General features: G+C 38.0%; 1 protein-coding gene across 12 annotated transcripts in view; it reads right to left on the reverse strand.

Moving 5' to 3' along the window:
• The window catches only part of DLGAP2 (DLG associated protein 2), a 460234-nt gene that overhangs the window by 313752 nt on the left and 125716 nt on the right, over positions 1-20766 (reverse strand). For 3 of the 12 annotated variants that reach the window (XM_085056717.1, XM_085056716.1, XM_085056710.1), the window contains exon 1: positions 14244-14679. The exons of the other annotated variants lie outside the window; for them this stretch is intronic. The gene's annotated coding sequence lies outside the window, so the exon portion shown is untranslated. Of the gene's footprint in view, positions 1-14243; positions 14680-20766 lie in introns of those variants that run through there. 12 annotated transcript variants of the gene reach the window in all.

Raw genomic sequence — 20766 nt, forward strand, 5'->3', positions numbered from 1 at the left:
GTAGCTTCACATCCCTCACTGTGATCACAACTTTGTGCCTCCTGAATCCTTACACTGATGTAAAATGAGGTAAGGATACCATAGTTTGAAGTATCTTTTCCCCTATTCTGTATCCCCTATCCATTTCCCAAAGAAGGCAGTGAGAAATGGAAATTACTAAAGTTTTTCACTATTGTGCTACTTATTAATAAAAACTGGACTGAATGGACATTGAGAAATAACACTCAGAAAGGAAGAGTGCACCAAAACACCTGATGCACAGTTGCTGATGTATGCACCATGATCATAATACTGCAAGTCCAGATTAAATTAGATGAAATGATGATGACATATCTCAGGAGAAAATTCGCTACAGCTTACATAATGAAGTCTTTTTTATCTGTCAAGCGTGCTTGATACCTATTTTTACAAATTATGATATTTTATAGGAGGCTATGCAAACACTCTGTCTAAACTCTGGCTTTATTCTGTCATTATTTATAGGTGATGTTAGATCTAAAGCACATACCTGCATCATGCAGTGATGGAATTTCAGCATGATTTTGACATTAGTAACACACACTGAGTTTGCAGTAATGACTCTTACAAGTTGTTTGGTCCCAGGAGTATGTTAGACATATTGCAGTGGGGTCACAGATGAATGTTCCTAATTGCAGTTCCAGGAACAGTGAGATCAAAGATCTCTGCCAGATCTTCTGTCCCCACAGATGCACACAGACGCAAATTTTCCAGAGATTCAATTTATCTGGGTAGCCAAGACTGTCTGAGTCAGCAAAAGATATATGAAGTTTTAGGACAATTACTAGAGAAAACACATTGGCCATGCTGACTGTCACAGAATTTTGTCACACACAGTTATCAGATGGAGAAAAAATCATGAATAACTGTTATGAAAGACTGAAGACTACTGCAGTGTGTCCATCATTCAGGTCAGTGGTTATGGCTGTAGTGCAAGACTGGTGAGTAATGTGTTTAATTTCATACTTTGCCAAAGGCCTCTTAGGGGATATGCAGGAACTGACAGAGCTTCTGCTTAATTCTCAAAATAAGGATAATGATCTTTCCTCACTTCAGAGATGTGCTCAGATGACTGAGGCACTTTGCTGTAGAGTGCAACAGGTTCACATTACTTTGCTTCTGTATGTATGTATGCATATACACACATCCATATGTGCATATATTTTCATCAGTGGATAACATCAAGGACACAGTGAATTTAGATAAGCATGGCAAGTTCACTCGCTTTCCTACAATTTGCAGGCAACACATCTTGCTTAGAAGGAGAGATGGTTTTGTAAATATAAAAGTTTTACAATATATTTATTGAATCCATCCAAGACAACCTAGTGCAATATTCTTCCCCTAGTTATTTTACCACTTTGGCATATACAGTATTGATTGTGAGGATATTTAAGTGAGTTTTTTTGGGGTTTTGAACCTTATATACATGTAGTGAAAGTTTCTTTGAACAACTTTACTACTTTCCATAATTAAAATAAATTAAATAAAGCAGAAAAGGAACACATTAATTTTCCTGCCAGAGTTGTGTTTATCCCTAAGCACTTTGAGCAAGGCACAGCGATGCACAATATGTTGCACAGTAATTCTGCCTGAGTAAAGCTCCTGATATTAAAGAATAACCATGCATCCAAGAGACAGTCAGCCTTAGGCACAGACAGATTGACACAGCGTGGTGCAACATTTCTGTCCAGAATCTGGAAATGCCTGCTTGTGAAACTTTGGCAAGAGTAAGTCTGCACCATATGCATCTCCTTGTAAGTTTAATTGTCTGTATACAAGCTATTAGTCTACCTTCGGGAGTTACTTTTCTTAACATCTTCCGCCTTCATTTGCAGTATTATGGCTAAATGAATATTATTAAGTCAAATAAAGAAAAGGCAATCCATGGTAGTTTGAGACTTTGACCTAGCCTGAAGCCAGAGCTAATGAATAAGATGAATAGATCAATCAATCAATAAATCTTTGGTTCTAAATCGGTATTGGTATTCCACAGGCAGAATTGCTTAAGCAGAGATTCCTTTAGTGTGCACCACAGCTCTCCAGCATTTTGATCTCCTGCCATCATTGCACCATAGTGCAGACTCCTTCACCTGTATTTCTCATAGTTATCTCTTCACACTAGTAAATATTGGAGCTATGCTTGATGAAAAAGGGATATTTTAAAAAACCGACTGAAAAGTTGCACTAAGAAACAGTGGTCAGTCCCACTGAAACTGCATGACATGTCTGCAGAAAAATCCAACATTTCTTAGAAGAATATGAATGCCAATTACCTAGTAAGTAGCAATAATCAAAAGAGTGTTACATAGATAAATCAAGATACCTACAAATAAAAGGCATTTACTGAAAATAGGCACAATGTAATTTACATTTCCACCATGCATTTCAGTGCCACAGCATAATGAATCACTCTGAATAGCATAGTGATGGCTCCTTTAGAAGGCATACCCGTATGCCTGCTAAAAAGGATGAGCACTCAGTACTGTGTCCTGTGTGAGTGTATTCAGATAATTTAACTGTATTACACATTTCACAGACTATACATATCACTTGCATGTATTGTCTACATTATTGTCACCAGGATAGTCCCAAGATAACAGAATTGCATTTTTTCTTAATGTCTAACTTTCTTTTGGTACTATACCATTTTCTTGGATATTTACTTTAGGCTTGATTTAATAAAACTCATAGTTTAAATAATCTCACTGTTCATTCTCACATATCTATGAGGCTACACAAGGCTACATGAAGACTTTTGTGGACTTACACTGGTGTCACTGCCAGAAGACATCTGAAGAACATGCAGCTGCATAGTTCTGCCATTGCCATAGGTCTTCTTTGAAGATGTGAACCAATTTTTTCTCTGTATATGCACAGTACAGGAAGGAATTCAGCCTTGCTATGGAGTTGAAGTAAAAGTGGCATGCAATGTAATCTACATCAATGTGTAGGGGAGCAATCCACGTCCAAGCACATGGTCAAACCTCCACTTGCACAGATGTGCTGCCTGGTGCTCCCTTCCAAGGGGAGCTCCTGGAGGACAAGCTGCCATGCAGTGCTGTGAAAGCAGTGGCACCAGCTGTCTGCCAGTGAGGCATTCCTCCTCAACCTGAAAGGCACACCCCATGAGCAAACTGGGGTTGGTCCCCTCTCTTAGCACTAAGGGAAGAATTTAATCTCCTTTTGGTGGGCTGAGAGGAGGGCACAGAGACACACAGGCTGCTCTGCTGCCCATTTGCTCTGATTTCTGCTGTGATGGACACTGTACAACTTTCACAGGCCAGACCATATCAAAGATGGACAAAAAGAAGTTATGAATCTTACTGTTTGTACAAATATGTTTTCCCCCATATTAAAATGTTTTTGAAATAGTTAATCCACACTGTCAAACTTGAGGACTTTTCTCTAAAGTAATACTTTAAAAAGCATTTTCATTAACTGAAACACTGTGAAATTTATCAAAAAAGAGTTATTTGGGAATCCTTCGCACGAAACCGAGTTTTTCCCCTGGAAATTTTCATTGACACTTTTGAAAATAAGTGTACTAAAGTCTCCAAATGCAACAGAATAAAATAGATCAGGTTTCAAATAAAAGAAATTTGGGACAACTTTAAAATTTCAGATCAAGGTGTCATTTTCAGGCAGGCTTGCCCTACACTCTCTCCTCCTCACGAGAAAAGGCAGAATGCCACTGTCCAGAATCTTACATGAATTTTCTTTTGGTTCCCCTACACATCATACCTGCATCCCCTCCATGTGACCCAGGGCTTTTTGTAAACTGCTGCTACATACATAATCAGATAAATTAAGAACTTTCTGTTCTGAACATTTTAAGGAAAAAAGCACTCCACAGGGTGTGGGTGCCCAGGCCCTAGCAGCAGCGGGGGCTGCGTGAGGGGAGGCCGGGGCTGCCCCAGCCGGACACAGCCGGTTCCAGCCGGACACAGCCGGTTCAGCCGGACACAGCCGGTTCAGCCGGACACAGCCGGTTCCAGCCGGACACAGCCGGTTCAGCCGGATCCAACCGCCCAGAGCAGGGTGCGCCTGAGCCCTCAGCCAGGGTGAGGGCACCTCGAGGTCTGTGAGTGGAAGGAAGGGCAAAAATGCTGCACAAAAAGTGGTGAAGAAGCAACTGGTGAGATAAACCTTCAAAAAACCCCAAAGCCAACCATGTGGGCTCAGAGGTGAGGGCAGAGAGGAGGAGGTGCTCCAGGCACTGGAGCAGAAATTCCCCAGCAGCCCATGGTGAGCACCGTGGTGGAGCAGCCACACTGCAGCCAGTGAAGACCCCAGCCATCAGCAAGTTTGTCATGAAGGGTTGCAGCCCATGGAAGGACACACATTGGGGAAGATGTGTATTGAAGGGTGGCAGAGATGTTACAGATGGACCCCAACCCCTACTCCCCATCGCCTGTGGTGGCAGAGGCCAAGGAGTCAGGTATAAAGGAGTAAAGCTGAACCTGGGAAGAGGGAGAGGCCAGGGGAAACTGGCAATAAATTAATTTCCCCAGGCTGAGCCTGTTCTGCCAATGATGGGGATTGGTAAGTGACCTCCCTGTCTTTATCTCATTCCATAAAATGTTTCACCTTATTTCCCACCTCATCCTGCTGAAGCGAGGGAATGAGGGAGTGGCTGGGTGGGGGTCTGACAGCTGAGCAAGGTCAACCCAGCACAAGGACTGAAATCAGAAATGTACACTCTTCCAGAAATTAAATCATCACATCAGATGTGTTGTTAATGAGATAAAAAGCACTGCTTTAAGTCAATACAGAAATAAATCATAGATGTAAAGGTTTGTGCTTATGGCTAACATTAAAGGTTAACAGATGAATGTTTAGCACTTTTTTATAACAACAATATTAAAAAAAATGTTAAATAGCTCAGTGGAAAATAAACTACTCCTTTCTATATCTGCTGGCTGAAAACAGGGAAACTCTTCATCTGTTTGAGGTTATCTAGCAAAATTTTGATACCACACAGAGAAACAGATTCCAATATTTTGCCTAGTCAACTTACTTTGGTATTGGAAGAGGCACATTTAACTCCTGCAGTACAACAGTGACAAGTGAAAGAAAAACTCCATGAGCAGAGTACATGGCAAACAGGCCATTTTGTGTGAATGAGAAATCCAGTCCAAGGTAACTCAGGGAAATCAAATCAACTCTCTAGACTAATGTTTAGTTATGGAGATGTAAACTTGGAATAATTTGAAGTAGTGCCTTAGCAGTTCAAAAGATAATCTGCTTTAGATAAATGCTAAATAACTAACTGCTTAACCAGACCAGATCTCATATTTTATGAGATGATATATAAACACATTCTTATTAATCTACATTAATCAACATTGCCTTGCTGAAAATAAGGACCTTTCAACTCTCAGTTCAGATTTATGTTGTTATTGGGCAAGCACCTTTTTCCTTGCACAAAAGTATATGCTGCTCATATCTTACTACCACAATAGACCTGTCCAATATCTTTTATTCCTTTAATATACTAAGCTCTTTTCTTCATTTAATGTTGCCACTTTTTGTTTTATTCTTGTTTTAACAGAGAGAAAATAAAGCTGTAAAAAAGTCCTCAGAAAAAGTCTCCAGTTGATGCAAGATTGCTGTAACTCTGATTTGTTCACGTCCCTTTTGATGCATAAAATGTTTGAGGAAAACTAAGTCAATTTTGGAGCATGTATTTTAAAACTTTCAGTAAATATTCTTATTAATGTTGTGTGTAGCCAGGTTTTGAACTTTTGAAAAAAAGCTAACAGGTTCTCCTGGCTTCTTAATTTACCTCATAACCTCATGAATATAAATTTTAATAGATACTTTTCTCAAGTCAGTAGGAGCCAAGTCTTTAGCTTTAACTGGCAATATGTTAAGCAGAAAGAACCACATTTGTATCTTCTAGGTGGACATCAGGTTAATTTTACATCCAATTTTGTCTACTAGTAAGTATCCCATTGATTTGACTAAGAGGACCCATATACTTTAGAGGAAAACAAATGAAAGTCACACAAACTTAATTTTGAAACCAATCTGTACAACACTCAGTTGGATGTTTGAGGCTGTTGATTTTGTAGGTTTACGTAAGGTTTGGTAGAACCCTACTTCCCTTTACTTGGGCACAGTTTTGTTTTATTCCTCTCTTATCCTATACAACTTTTCTGTAAAAGTGTCCTTCATTTAAAGGGAACAGCTGCTACCACAGTAATCACAGTGTCCCCTTCTGTGTTGGAAACTGTAGCTCAGAATCCTGTTCTCAATTATTATTTTTCTGTTCATCACAGCTCTGTGAATAAGACTACCTAAATTTAAGGATAAAAACATTAATTTAAATTCTTTTATTTGGAGGAATGTCTATTATTCAATATCCAATACTGTCTTGATCTGTTCACGGATTTCAATGTCTCTGAAAAAATTTCAACCACATCAGCTCTGTCTGAAGTCCCATGGAGCAGGGGCACAGCTGCCATACAGATGTGACTGAAATTCCATGAAAATCTCATCTTTTCATAACCAACTGACTACCCGAAATTGCATTCTTAATGGCACAGTACCTGGAAATTCAAAGGTAGCCTCTTTTGATTTCAGAGTAAGCCATTTGAACAGACAGTTAAACTGACTTGTTATGACGGTTTAACATGAGTGAATACTCAAGAAAGGAAAAAATTATATTACTTCAGCCTTAGGGGGTAGGGAGGAAAAGATTTATATTTTATTCAGAAAATTGGCACTGCTAAAGGAAAAAACATAGCAGTTGATTGCCTCATATATAACTGTTAATAGAATTTGGAACTGAAATCAGTAAAATAGAAATTGTGCCATTAAATTAGCTTTAGAACAATAGTCTTTTGAAATACAATTTTAAATATTTGAGTTAATTTCCAGGCCTTTCTGCTACTTATGCATATGATTTCTTCTCTTTTCTTCTTATGCAAATGCAGTAGGGCACATACAGCACCTTTCAGGCTAGCTGGCTTTCTCAGTGCTTCAAAACTGAAATGAAATTAAGTGTAGAATGTGTTAAAGAGTTGCACTTTCAAAAACTTTCTTACAATAGTCTTAAACCAAATCCCCCCAGTAGCAGTGTCTTGAGTATATTTTGAATTTCAAAATCTTCATTTTTGGAAGGTAATGCACATCTGTGTTATTAGGTCTTCAAGCCTGCCCACACTTGACTATGACTACTGCTGTAATTTTATGTTTTAAAGCTAAAGAAATGGAAAATGCAGTTGAAGTGCAGAGATGAAAATGAGCATATTAGTGGCCAGGTTCCCTGATTTTTGCATGCAGTCATTTTCACTACACTTTTCCAGAGTCTCAGCAAATTGACAGAAGAGAATCAATGGAAATATCGCCCCTTCTGTGAGGATTATTTCTCTTTCCTCAGCAGAGAAAGAAACATGTATGAACACCATCAGATGTAATTTGTATCAATTTGTGTCATTAGTGCTTCCCAAATATATCAAAGAGGCAACGCCTGTATTTTTATCTTAAAGAAGACAACCTTCTACTACCTCGGAAAGTATTGCCATCCATACTTTAGAGGAATGACTTAGAAGGAAACTGTATGACCTAATAACAACCAAAGTTTTCAGCATAGTCACATCTTCACCCTTCACTGAAGTGATTGAAACACTTATCCTGCTCTTTTTTTCCTGAACACCTATGTAATTTATGATTTTATTATCTGCTGCTAACAGCATGATCACAAAAGTGAAATAAAAATATCTGAATCAAAGGGATTCATCTGGCAGAAAGCCAAAATTATTGTTTTGCTACTTTTCTGAAAAAAACACGTATTGGTCCCTTGGGCCTGGCTTGCAAAGCAGTGGCATTGCATGAAACAGTGAAGACTGAAGAATTTATGAGCCAGCTAAATTGCAGTCGTGTGTGAGAGTTTGGGAGATGCTGTTAATTAATTATTCATGTATAAATTAAGAGTAAAAATGCTTAACTGAGAATTGTGTACCCACATTTAAATGCGTTAGAACCAGAATTTGGACCAGAATAGGTCTGTCACTAGAACTCCTGTTTGTGGCCGTGGAGCAGGACAATGAGCAGAGTGAGGAAAAGCATCAGGAGGTCTTTAGGATCCTCTCTGGCTTTTGTGGCCTTCACTGTGTGGCAGTATGTCAGGGGGGCACACACTGCTCTTTCTGGCTGTCTTACTGAAAGTGTGTGTGTGTCTGTGTGTGCATATGAACAAATGCCTGCCCCTGATCACACATTACAGCATTCCTGGGTGACAACAGGTACAGGAGATATGAGATCCTAGGAAAACAAGAGACATCAGAAGTGAATCTCAAGATTACGTTGTTATAAATATATATCTGTTCTTGCTCACTGAAGCAGAGGTATCCATAAACCCCCATGCTCAGATCAGACACAAGGAGTTTAATTCAAAGCAGTAAGTGTCTATATAGGATATCTAGGGAATTCTGTCTGGGATGCATGGGAATGATAAGAAGCAGGCACTCAGTTCACAACAGGCACAAAAAGAATCCATCAAAGTAGTACTACAACCAGCTTCAAGGGACACCAAACACCAAAGGCTGTGTTGCTATGCACAGTCCCAGAAAAGGGAGTTTCCCAGATTAGAAAGCATTTCCCTTTTCCCACAGGGCTTCATCCAGAGCGCGCTAAAACCTAGGGGAAGTTCATACTTGTTTTCATCTAGAATGGACCCAACATTTAGATTGGGAGAGCTTATCAAGCTTGTCAGTATTTCTTTGGATGTAGATCTGATTTAAGAGGTTCTTACTGGAAGTCAGTCTTACTCCTAGTTCCAGATATTTTTCCTAGATCAACCTAGCTATTGTCTGGTGTGCTTTAAACTGGAACTGTGAAATGGTACATGCAAAGAAAATGGAGTACACGTGCACAGAAAAAAAGAAAACAATCTATTAAAAGGCCTGTTCAGCTTGTCTCTGCAAGTTTTTAAAAAAGAATGTCTTGTCAAAGCCATGGTTTGGAGTGTGGCCACAGAAAGGGCCAAGTCAGCACAACTAGGCACACTTCAGGCAGAGAGTGGGAAGGAACAAGTGTCTGTGGGCAGAATGTGAACCTCTTCAGATGAATTGGCTAAAGGAATAATGAAATGGTACCACAACTTCAATATGTGGCAGTATGGTTAAAATATGGGAGAGATAAATGCTTAGATGGCAGTTCAGAGCAATAGTGCAAATTAATTGTCTAATTGTAAGATATAATTTAAGCTTTAACTAAGTCTATGAAAATGTATGCAGACTACATATTTATGAGAAAGATTCCATTGACTCCATATAATCAATAAAATCAAGAGTCCCTATGAGATTCAGCTATTTAACCTGCCAATCTTTATGACACTACAGTATTATTCCTCTTGGTTTAAGATGTTTTCTCCTTTCAGCTTCTATTGTGGCTGCACAAATGGGAAGAAGCCAAATGATTGCACTGAGGAAACAATGAGGCTGAATAGATACAAAATGCTGTCAAACACACAGAGTGAACAGAAAAAATATGCTTTTAATTTCTTTTAGTTTTTGCCTGTGACTTCTATCAGCAGTCGGACAGAGGGAATGGAATAAATCAGATGCAAGGATAATTGAACAAATGACAATGTCCCACTTAAAGAGCCATTGATAAAATTTATAGGACTAAAAATGCAAGAAAAAAACTGGGATTAAAAGATCGTTTCTGCAGAAATGTAGAGAATAGCTCTCGAGTTCTGTGCCCTCTCCTAGCCATGCAGGTGAGGTGAATTGTGAGGGATTTGAGGTTTTGGGGGAGTTTAACCCAGGCCTTTTCTCTAGGAGAGCCAGCACAAAAACAAGCTTTCTAAGAATAAGCACCTCCTAGGTGCCTGATTCCCATAAAAACAAGAACATCTGAGCTGGGCCCACTCTTCAAAGCAATGCCGAACTCACTTCCCCCTCCAACCCCGCAGCAAAATTTCTGTAGGAGATGAACTACCTCCATTTGGGTTTCCTTGTCATCACATAGAGAAGCAGCCACAGTGAGGGACTGACTGTGACTGTGTGCTGAAGTAACATCTGATCACCAACACCTGCTTTCCTTTTAGATGCTGGCATTTGAAGTGCAGGACCCCAATGGGGTGCTGGCAGCAGGTGCTACATGGTGCTACAGGCAGGCAGGCTGCTCCCTGGCAGCACGGCCTGGGGAGCACAGCACCTGGCTGCCCTAAGCCACACGCTCACCAGCCATGCTATCATCTGTGCTGTGCTGCTGGAATATTTATCTCGACATGCCTGGCCTGCCCTTACCCCTCCTCTCTCTGTGGGTAAGGTACATGAGGTCTGGATGCGCTCTTCCTCTTCATGAACTGCTGTGAGATTTCTGCCTGCAGGAATAGCACCTGGATCTGACAAGCAAAAGGCAGCCTGATATTTTCTGGCCTCTATTATTAGATGGTGCATTGCCCTTATCATGATTCCAGTTAAGCCAGTAAGTGTTTTGCCATCAGCTTCAGCAGAAGCGTGTTCAAACCCTAGAAACCAAGGATTTGATAATGGTAGGTCACCTAGAAAATGAACTGAGAATTTTAAAGGATGTTGTTGCTCTTGTATCAAATGTCAGATAGAGTGCGTAGAACTGAGAGGACAGACAACAGATTATAATACAGATCAGCTATAACTTGAACCTAATGACAAAGAACGCCTTTTCTCAGAGATCATAGAAATGCATGATCCCTAAGTGATTTTTCTGCTTTGGATCTCTTTCTCTCTTTCATTTGATGGGCAATGGTCACCTCTAAATCTTTGACTCTGATACTGCAAGTAATTATTGCTACCACAAATTCTGCAGTAGCATTTATTATTTGCCTGCCATTTCTCTGAAGATGTAAATGGTAACTATGATGCAGTTTCACTTCCCCTCAATAAAAAAAAATCTATGAATTACTATGTGGTTTTCTCTATATATCACTTAATGCTCTACTGTGCGGGGACAGTAACACACTTGTTACCCTATTTGTACCTTGGTAACATACTGCTAAGAGGAATTAATAGCTTGCTGAGCAGAACTACTTTGCTGCTTTCTGTATGCATTGCTGGCATTCATACTGTCCTGTACAATTTTCAGGCTTTAATATCAATTTTGCAAGCCTATCTGTCAGAAACAATTAAATTCTACAACAGATATAATTTGTATTGCACCAATCTGTGCAAATCTTTCATTGTTGCAGGTATGAATATTTTATATTACACTATGAGAAAGTAAAAGGAATTCAATTTAATTTAGCCATGGGGTCTCCAGTCAAGGATGTGTGGTTTTGTATGTACTACAGCCCTTTGCACTGTTATTGGGCAGAATTCCTAAAGTATATATATATAAAAAAAAAAGTAATGCCTGTTGTATTCAAAGAAAATAAAGCTGGCACTTACCAAGCCTGTGCTACAGTGAACTCTTATCAGTGAACAGAACTTTCTTTTTTAATATGAGTGCAAAAAGCCAGTTATTCTAGTATTCTACTACACTAGAATAATTTATTAGGATTTTATTTTTGATAGCAGTGTGAATCCCATATTCTTTCCTTTGTGTTCAGACTTAGCTCCCTTTATATTCACATCAGAGACATCTATCTGGTCTCATTTGTACTACACTCATGAAACTTGAATGTACAGAAGTCCAGTTATTTCTGATTTTCTTTTATGAACTCCAGCATAAATTCAAGCTTTTCTCCTTGAAACCAGACCAAATTACTAACTACACAAATTTATTGTAATGATGAAGCTAAGAGAAAAAATTAAATATTTAAGAACACAAATAGCAAGTATATAGATCAAAAAGTTTTCAGAAAAATACAGCTCAGATTTCTAACACGTTGGCAATAATAGAATGCCAGAAATAATAAGCAAAATTTGTGGAGCATAACTAGTATGACGTAATCTATGCTATAGAGTTCTATGACTACTCGATAGATAAATTTAAAACTTTTAAGATAAAGCGCAAGTGAAACATTGCATGTTCTATGTTATGGTCATTTCTCCTTCTGTATATTTTTTTTAATTTAAGAACAGTATATACTCTCTTAAATGAGGGATGGATGGCGTTCATTTTTATGCCATAATATGCTTATTGCTCCAACTATGTTGATTATATTTTCTATTATTTTTAAATTATTTCATTATTTATGACAAGCAGCTGCAAAATCTGCTTTCCTTTAGTGGGGAATTACAAGAGATGCAAAACTGATAGAAATTTTTTTTAAATAAAATTTCAAAATAGCAGGTGTGCTACTAGAAGCAGTTACTACATAATTTTTTATTTTATTTTTATTCTCCAGAAGATGCACCCTGCAAACTGCTTGATATTTGAGATTTGATCAGCTAAGCTACATAATAGTTGTAGGAAATACAGAGCATACAATTTGGCCTCTACTCAGTATCTGCCACTTTCCTTTAGCTTTTGCTTAATATGCATAAAGGAAATCTGTGAAAATGTCTTCATTTTCCTAGATCAATTTAAGAAGCCTTTACAGTAAAAAAGCTTCTACGAAACATATTAAGTAAATCTCATTATGTAACTATTTTAACAAAATAGCCTTTATTCTGTGTTTTTTCTTGGAAAAGCAAACAATAATACCAGGCACATTACTGCTGTTTAATATGCTCATATGTTGAAGCACCTTCACCTGCTTGCTCATTTTTTAAAATAGGATGTTTTGTTCAAAAAACGATGCCAGTAGTCACCAACTTTGCTAAACACACAGATTTTATATACCTAGCAAAAATAGTGTTTGACTGTTTTTACGTTTCAGAAGATACCTTTAAGAAGGTACTGTACTGGGCACTACATGATCATTTTGGTCACTTGTTGCTAAATAGAAAGGATGTAGTCTGTCTCGAATGACAGAGAAACATGACAGATATGGATCCATGAACTAATTATGATCAAATGCAAGAACTGATATTAATGCATGCCTGTAAAATAATCATGTTGATACTACAGAAATAAAACCTTCAAACTTCTCCACAGCAGTGAAAAAGCAACAGAAATTGTAACTTGTGAATTGATGACAGCCAGCCTCAACCTTTGTTCTTATTTTATACAGATCTCACTTTTTTTGCCTTTGGGGCTTTGTTCCTGCATAAACTTTTAAAGAGAGAGCTATTTCACCTTTACATCAGAAATCTATACTGGCAAATAGAAATGTATTGATTTTTTTTGATAGGCATATCCAAAACTAGAAGGGCTAATACCGCAGGGAAAAAAAAAATACTACCCCAAACCTCCATTGTTGAAAAGTTTAGAACATGAGGGAAAAATACATTCAGAGAATACTTCCCATGTCGAAACATTTCAAGGCATTTGAACACTGTTCACTTGCTGCAAAGTTGCCGGTTCCAAAACCAGGATTGAATGAATTTTACTGAAGAAGACCCAGTAACCCAGTGATCCTCCAGACCTCTGCTTAAAGGTAGGTTTCTCAAAAAAAATTCCTATATCAAATCTTAACCCTTACAGTACAATTAATGTTAGGTATCCAAGAGACATACTGTGTGTGTAATCACAGCACTTTTTTAAAGCTCATTAAAGCATATTTCTGTTAAATAGCATTTTTTGTTAGCAATATTTTTATAATGTAGAAGCTCCTAGCACTGTGCAGCAAATATGTGGGTTTTTTTGCTCTTATCTCATGTAGTACACTTGATAAGGAGTACTACTGAATATTCTGCACGCTGCATTACAAAGAAAACTGTCTTTCTGTAAGGCATTTTCTCTCCACTGCTTTCACATGAAATAAAGGCTCTTGTAGCTAGATGTATCTGACTGTATTAATACTCAAATAGAAACTGAAACCCTTCTCCTTTATCTGAAGCATAAATCCCTGAAAAGATTCTTGCCTTTCCAATTGTATTCGCTGTAATAAAGGTTAATATTGAACTGAACTTACCGTATTCTAACATCACATGTTAAGTTCCAAATCTCTGCATGTGATCTATTTTCTTTTTTATTGTTGAAATTAGAGAATAGGTAAAATGATGACAATATTACTAAAAATACCACAGCAAAAGCATTTTACTTAAGACAGTTCAAACCTATTGCTTTCACGAGCAGGAAAAAAAACATGGTGCAAAGTGCTCGGGAGAGGGAAGGGATGAGCATCTGTTGAAAATTAACTACTTCAACATTAATTAACACACAATCTTCTACCTGATGAGATGGTGTTGTAGAAAGTATAAATTGAAGGCACAAGAGTAAGAAATGAGTCATCTTTGACTTACCGTATCAAAGACTATTGCTGTATTGCAGTCAGCATCCAAACACAGAGCATGAAGCTTCTCACAGATCAGAAAAAATATACAATCAATGAACAAGTCAAATTCATTGTAAAAAATAAAGGCCAGAGATTAGAGAATGTATCCAAGGGTCTGGTTAGTCACAGCTTTGACTAGCCTGCTACAGAGCTCTGCAAAACAAGTATACTGCAGCAGTGTGGCAAGCATAGGATTGCAATGCATGTCCCATATATTCAAGCATAATAGAAAACATGGTCTGGAGCTTATTCCATGTGGAAGTGGGGTTTGTTTTATGCAGGCAGAAAAAAGAAGGGCTCTTTTCCCACATAATAGAATTAGAAATGAAGATTTTTCTCGATTATTGGACACAGTAATTCCCCAGGATATCAATTACATAAAGCAGGTGCCTCTGTCTCCTGTTCCCCAGATAAATGCCCGTAATCTCATTTCACAAATGATCCTATTTAGACAGGAGCCACCTATTGTGATGATATCATTTGCTCTAGTATCCATAAATGGGCAACTTCCTACAAAACGTCATGACTACTGACGACACAAATTTTTATAATATTGAGTGGGCAGGGTGGTTGATGGGGTCCCATCAATCCACAGCAGCTTCTTCTGATGTGATAGCATGAATCCTGCATAATCACCTAAAAAACTGTAAAGTGGAGCTCACTAAAAAAACAACAAACAAAACCCCCACACCTAAAACTGGGGAAAAAACCCTAGAGAGGTAGTAAAGGCAGATAAAACAAAATGACAGAACAGTGGCACCTTTTCAAATGCCTTCGGCACTCTAAAGGATACTGGTAGATATGAACAAAATCACTCTCAGTTAAGAAGTGTAGCTGTCAGTTTCTTTTTAACAAATAATAAAAGACTGAATAGCCTTTTTCCTTGCAAATGTAAAATATGCATTGACAGCAAAAAGGACCAGTGCTTCAGTGATACACAAATTAGCCCACTCTTAGTGAATATTTTTTAGAATTAGCAGCTGCTTGTCACAGGAGCTTGGAATATGAACACTGTATCAAATTACCCTCAGACTGTTTGAAATCCAGTCTGCTAGACAGGCTTGCTCCGTGCACTAGCTACGTGGATTTAATTTCTTACATCAGTGTTTTCTTAAGAAAAAATCATTCCATTAAATATACGTATTTGGGAAACGTTATGATACTCACAGATAGCTGAAATTAGTTTCCATCTGCCTGCTCTAACACACAGAGATGTGAGGATAGTTAAAGGTGATACAGCGTTCACTTCCCTACCCACCCTCTCCCCAAGGGACTTGGTTGTGCCTAAAGGCTAAAGCAAATTGCTTAAGAACTTGTATTTAATATTTTTCCTGGCAGAAGTTGGTAAGAACTTCAGAAGGTGCCCTGATTAAAAAAAAAAATTACCTGAGGGCATTTTTCAATGGGATCTCCACAAATCTTGGTTTACTTACGCCTGCTTTGAACAGACCGAGCTGCATCTAAACAGCTTCTTAATACACAGGAAGAAATGCGTAGCATGAAGATCCATCTGCATTAATGTTTGGACAATGCTCATCAGAACACCAGTCAAGCTGGGATTTCTGGGTGGGAAACTTTAAATCTTAAAAGCACAAAGTCTGAGAGGACTTTATATACATTTCCACTGATGTAGTTCTAGCAAACTGGGTCCACTTCTCAAAACCCAGCCCCTCCACTGTAAATGCCCTTTTAATACATTGCCTTTATTTTATAGTATCTTTGAACCAGGGACCACCCTCTACTAAATTTCTGTATTACATATAGAGAGGGTCTCAAAAGCAAGGCAGTGCAAATTTTAATAATAAAAGCAACTCTTTCAGAGTTAACTGCTACCAAAGTGTCTCACTTCAGGTCTAGATAGGTTGAAAGCAAAATCTGAACACAGCGTCCATGTCTCCAAGACACAGTAGGCTGCCAAAGCAGAGAGGTCAATGGGTTTTCTACAGGCACCCTAAAGAGAAGAACTCCTTCCTCAGTGATTGAAAACATTGAAGAAGACAACTTCAGAGCACCGAATAGCCATTTAGATACAAGCAGGTTCATTCTTTCGCCCTCCCACCTGTGCTTGTCTTCGAGGTAACACTAGCTGATCTCCCTAAATATGCTGTTTAGTCAAAGACAGAAGCATAGCTCTGACTCTGAATATCAAAACCTTCATTTCAGTACTGAGTGGAAATAGAAAAGCATATACTCTGTGTGTCCAGATGGCATAAATATTTTCCATGTGTTTCCATGACAAAAGATAAAGATAACACAAGAAACAGTTAGAAAGTAAAAGTGTGTGTGAGTGTAACTGAAATTGATGGTCCAGAAGTTTCTCTCTTGGCTAGATAAAAGCTGGTGAAATGGAAATGAGAGGAAGAAAGAAAGATAGAAAATAGCTAAAAAGAAAATAAATCACTGATTCATCAAATTCAGTCCTGCCTTGGGAAACACCAAAGTATCAGATTTCCTTGTTAATGTACAAAGACTTTCAAGGCTGTTCCCTGGATGTAGTAGGAAAGCATGTGCTCTCTTAATATCTTTTTCAGCATCTAAGCCAAAGGATGTCACCACTCTTCCTTAACCTAGCTTTGAGCTTACCAAACACACAGTGATGAGCTTAGAGCTCATTCCCGTGTAGAGAAGAATGTTAAAAATGGTCCATGGAAGATGCCTCAATGGTTCTGATCCGTGCTTAAAGGCTTTTAGGCTTTATAAAACATAGTGTTAAAGAGAATGGACCGTCATTTCCAACAGCTCCCATTTGTTTAGTGAGATACTGAGAGAAAATACTCCAAGCACATTGCTGTCCCAGGAAGGGCCTGAAGGATTATACTGAAAGGATGAGTCGCTCCAGCGAAAGCAAAGCTGTGTACTCAGTCACGGGGAGATTGTCATAAGCCACAACATCTAACACTAAGCAAGTACAGTGGACATCTGATAAAGCTGCAGACCACACAACAGAATAGTCTACCCCTCTTAAGGTCTTACCTTTACGTTTGGGATCTTTGAAATACCCTGATATCCTAACAAGTAAGTCTAAATGTCCTTAAACCACCTTTTCCTTTTAGTTGGCTTGTTCTTTCTAGCATAACTGGAAACTAAGTATCTCCAGACATTACAGACAGCTGATAAATCTGCATATTTCTGGGCAGAGAATAAGCAGACTGGATCTTCTTTAAAAAATCTGGACTTTCCACTAATTAGAGTTGAAGCCTAAGTCATAGAACACCAGTGGATTATTGAAACTCCATTCTGAAAGGTAGGAGACAGAAGGATGCTACCATCTAAAACGCCTACTGATATTTTAATAGGTAGTCTCTAAGTAGAGACAAAACAAATTGCTCCAGTTAAATAAGCTTGTCTGCTGCTTGCCATCTCCAGTATCATTGTAACTTATATTAATTAGGGGGGAAATACCAAACCAACAAAAAATGCTAAAAAAATTTTACAATGCTTTCCTTTTAAACTGCAAACAGTTAACAAGCAGTACAAATAAAAAGTTAGTTCTTATATGCCATTCTTTCCCAGAAATAGAGTAGTAAAATAGCTACTGCACATTGTGTGATGCTTCCTTTAATTGTATTATTAGGCCACCCCATGTGCATGTCGATTAACAAGGATCACATTCACTAAGACAAGGAAAAGCCTTGTGAGAACTTGCTTCCACTTGCTTCTATGGCAAACAAACAGGAAAATTTAGCAAACAAGGAGGAAAATAAACCAAGAGTCTTGTACAAGGAAATTTGAGTCTGCTATCCTTTGTGAAGTCTGCAGCCAAGGTCAAAAATGCTAAGGGCTAAAAGGTGTATCCTCATTCTTTTAGCCAGATCTGCCTGTGTGTAAATCTTTTGAGGAGCTGAACTGAACTGATGGGATCCATTGGACAGACATTACCACAAGAGGCATCACTTCTCTGTACCTAAGCAAAGATTCTTCCCTAAATCCCTCTGAGACTCATCACTATTGCTTTTCAACAGCACCATGAAAAACTCAAAGGGGGAGTTTCAGCCTCGTAAGGCCAAATGTAATTTGTCATAACATAGCAATGTTGATGAAGAATAATGTGCAGTTTTTAATTATTCATCAAAATCCTATTTCTCAACAAAAAGCTAGAAATATCAATTACCAGTATCACACCTAAATAAATTCTTAAAAATAATAATCACAGTAAATTATTACTTAATCAGAAAAAGGTCCCGTTCACAAGCTTTTATACCACCAGCTGCAATGCTGGTATCTCAAAGAAAATACGAGTGTTCACTGAATTTCATACTCCATTAGCAATACAGGCATAAAAAAAATCTCCCAAATAAAAAATTACATGTTCTGATAGAAAACCAGGCAATTTTCATTTCCATATGAATATTAAAATAATTGAGAGTATAAATTTTTTTTAAAATTAAGGAGGGCTTTTCTTTGTTTTTCAAAACCTGGTTAGCACAACTGTTGATTGATTAGGGGCTACCATGGTTTGGATGTAGTGACTCTTCTAAATAAAACAGAATTGTTTGGGAAATTGGAAGAAAAGAATAAAAAGTTCTGCCTGATTTCTTTCTGTCTGTGAAACTGTGCATTTTACTGAGTCCTTTCCTTTTCAATGGAATTCCCCACTTCTTTGAAAGGCAACTGTATTGAAACATTTATAGCCCTAAAGTTTGTACAAAAAAACTGTTTAATATAAGCAGAACTAAATACTCTTTTCTACCAGAGACCTCAATACTGTAGAATGTAGTTTTTCCAGAGGTCAGATGGTTGGTAGGGCTCATGCTCGTCATCTAGAAGTCTAATTCTTAGAGCATTTCAGATCAGGATTCTCTATAAATTATAGCTATTGTGACAAAACATTTCCTTTGGCAGACAGGAGATCTATAGATATAGTTTTCTTCATTGAAGATCAAAGCTATAAAATAGTCCTAACATTGACCAGCAAAGCTATGGTATGGTCATAAAAGTTTGACATGAAAAGGATGTTAGAAATTCTTCATATTTTGATAATATCAAAGTAGAAGATGCATCTGTGAGCAGGACAGCTTTGTGAACAATGATACCTCACTCATGTGGAGGCAAGACTGCAAAAACATCTGGCTTCCTTTCAATGCAAGTGTAGAAGAACAGCAATAATAACAACAAAGAGGAAGACAATCTTGAAAGACCACATACAAACAGTAACACCAAAAAATATAGTACTAATGCCTTCTTTTAAAGACAATGAGTTTACTTAAAAAATTTCACTCTTTTCTTCTTGCCAACATGTCCAGAGAGCTTAAGTTAGAGGCTTTTAATAGCCTCCCCCTTTTTTCTTTGTTTTCAGAACTTCCAGCCACTTCTTTGCAGTAGCATTTTCTGAATGTACTCAAGAACTTACTATCTCAAAATTACTGGAAATGAAAAAAGAACAGTAAACACCTAGTCTCCCTTCAGATATGTGTAAACTTAGAGCAGTTAAGAAGTTTCTCAACTTTGCAGTGTTTCATTTTAACAAACTTTATAACAGGACCATTATTTTTACCAATTTTTCTCAATAACGCTGCTTCAGAAACCACTGATCTGAGAATGCTAGTGTAGGCTTTCTGACCATTCTTTTTAAGCAAAAGTAGTTACTAGTGATTTGTGACAAATGACAGGCTTTATTTTTCTATCTTTTTGGCTTTTTATCTATGTCCTGTGTCAAACACAGTTCCTTCACTTGCAGTCCTGTGTTCCTTGCCTTTACTTCCCCTTTTCCACCTTCCCAATTTTCTAAGTTCAGGTAGACAAAAAAGTGATGTGAAAATAGTCCAAAAAGTGATCTTTTCATACCTGGTTTTGGATTTTACACATATCTGATATCTTTGAAAGATGACCAGTAGATTTTATGACAGAACTGAAGATGGTGTTTTAAAAAAAATCATTCTAGGAACTATGGAAAAATAAAACAAAGAGGAAGGACTTGAAGATGACCAAAGTATGATGAGGTTAAATCCACATCAAATCATCTGTTCTTCCTTGACAAACTTTTGGGAAGGGGGGAGAGAGACATGACTGCAGCTGCAGATAGTTCAAAGGCTTTCAAAGGGTCTGCTGAGCCCAAAGGAGGCACCTCACACAGTAAGGCTCTAAGCTGAAGCACTGCCACCAAGTCACAGCCACGCGAAAGAGCCTACAAGGTCTCAGTAATATTTCTTGATTATTTGGTAAAAATAGCAACTTGGTCTAGATCATCTAGTGTGTAAATAAAATTCTGCTTCACATATTCTGTGATTTTGGCATCCAGTATGCAATATGTCTACTATCTAAACCCAGTATTGGCCATGTCTTGTGCTGCAATATCTAAAGAACCAGAGTTTGGACCTTTTCAAGTTGAAACAGGTTGTGGGTTTGGCATCATGTTCAGGTCCTTGTTGTGGCTGACATACAGTGGTCTGAGATGACAAGCTTTGTTCTGAAGGTGAAACAAAGTCAAATTCTGTAACCTTACGTGTTGCCAAGAGACAAAACAGTCATCTTCTGGCCATATCTCATCAGAG

Source organism: Lichenostomus cassidix, chromosome 3 (assembly GCF_008360975.1).
Source record: "Lichenostomus cassidix isolate B80296 chromosome 3, HeHo_3.0, whole genome shotgun sequence".
Lineage (NCBI taxonomy): Eukaryota > Metazoa > Chordata > Aves > Passeriformes > Meliphagidae > Lichenostomus > Lichenostomus cassidix.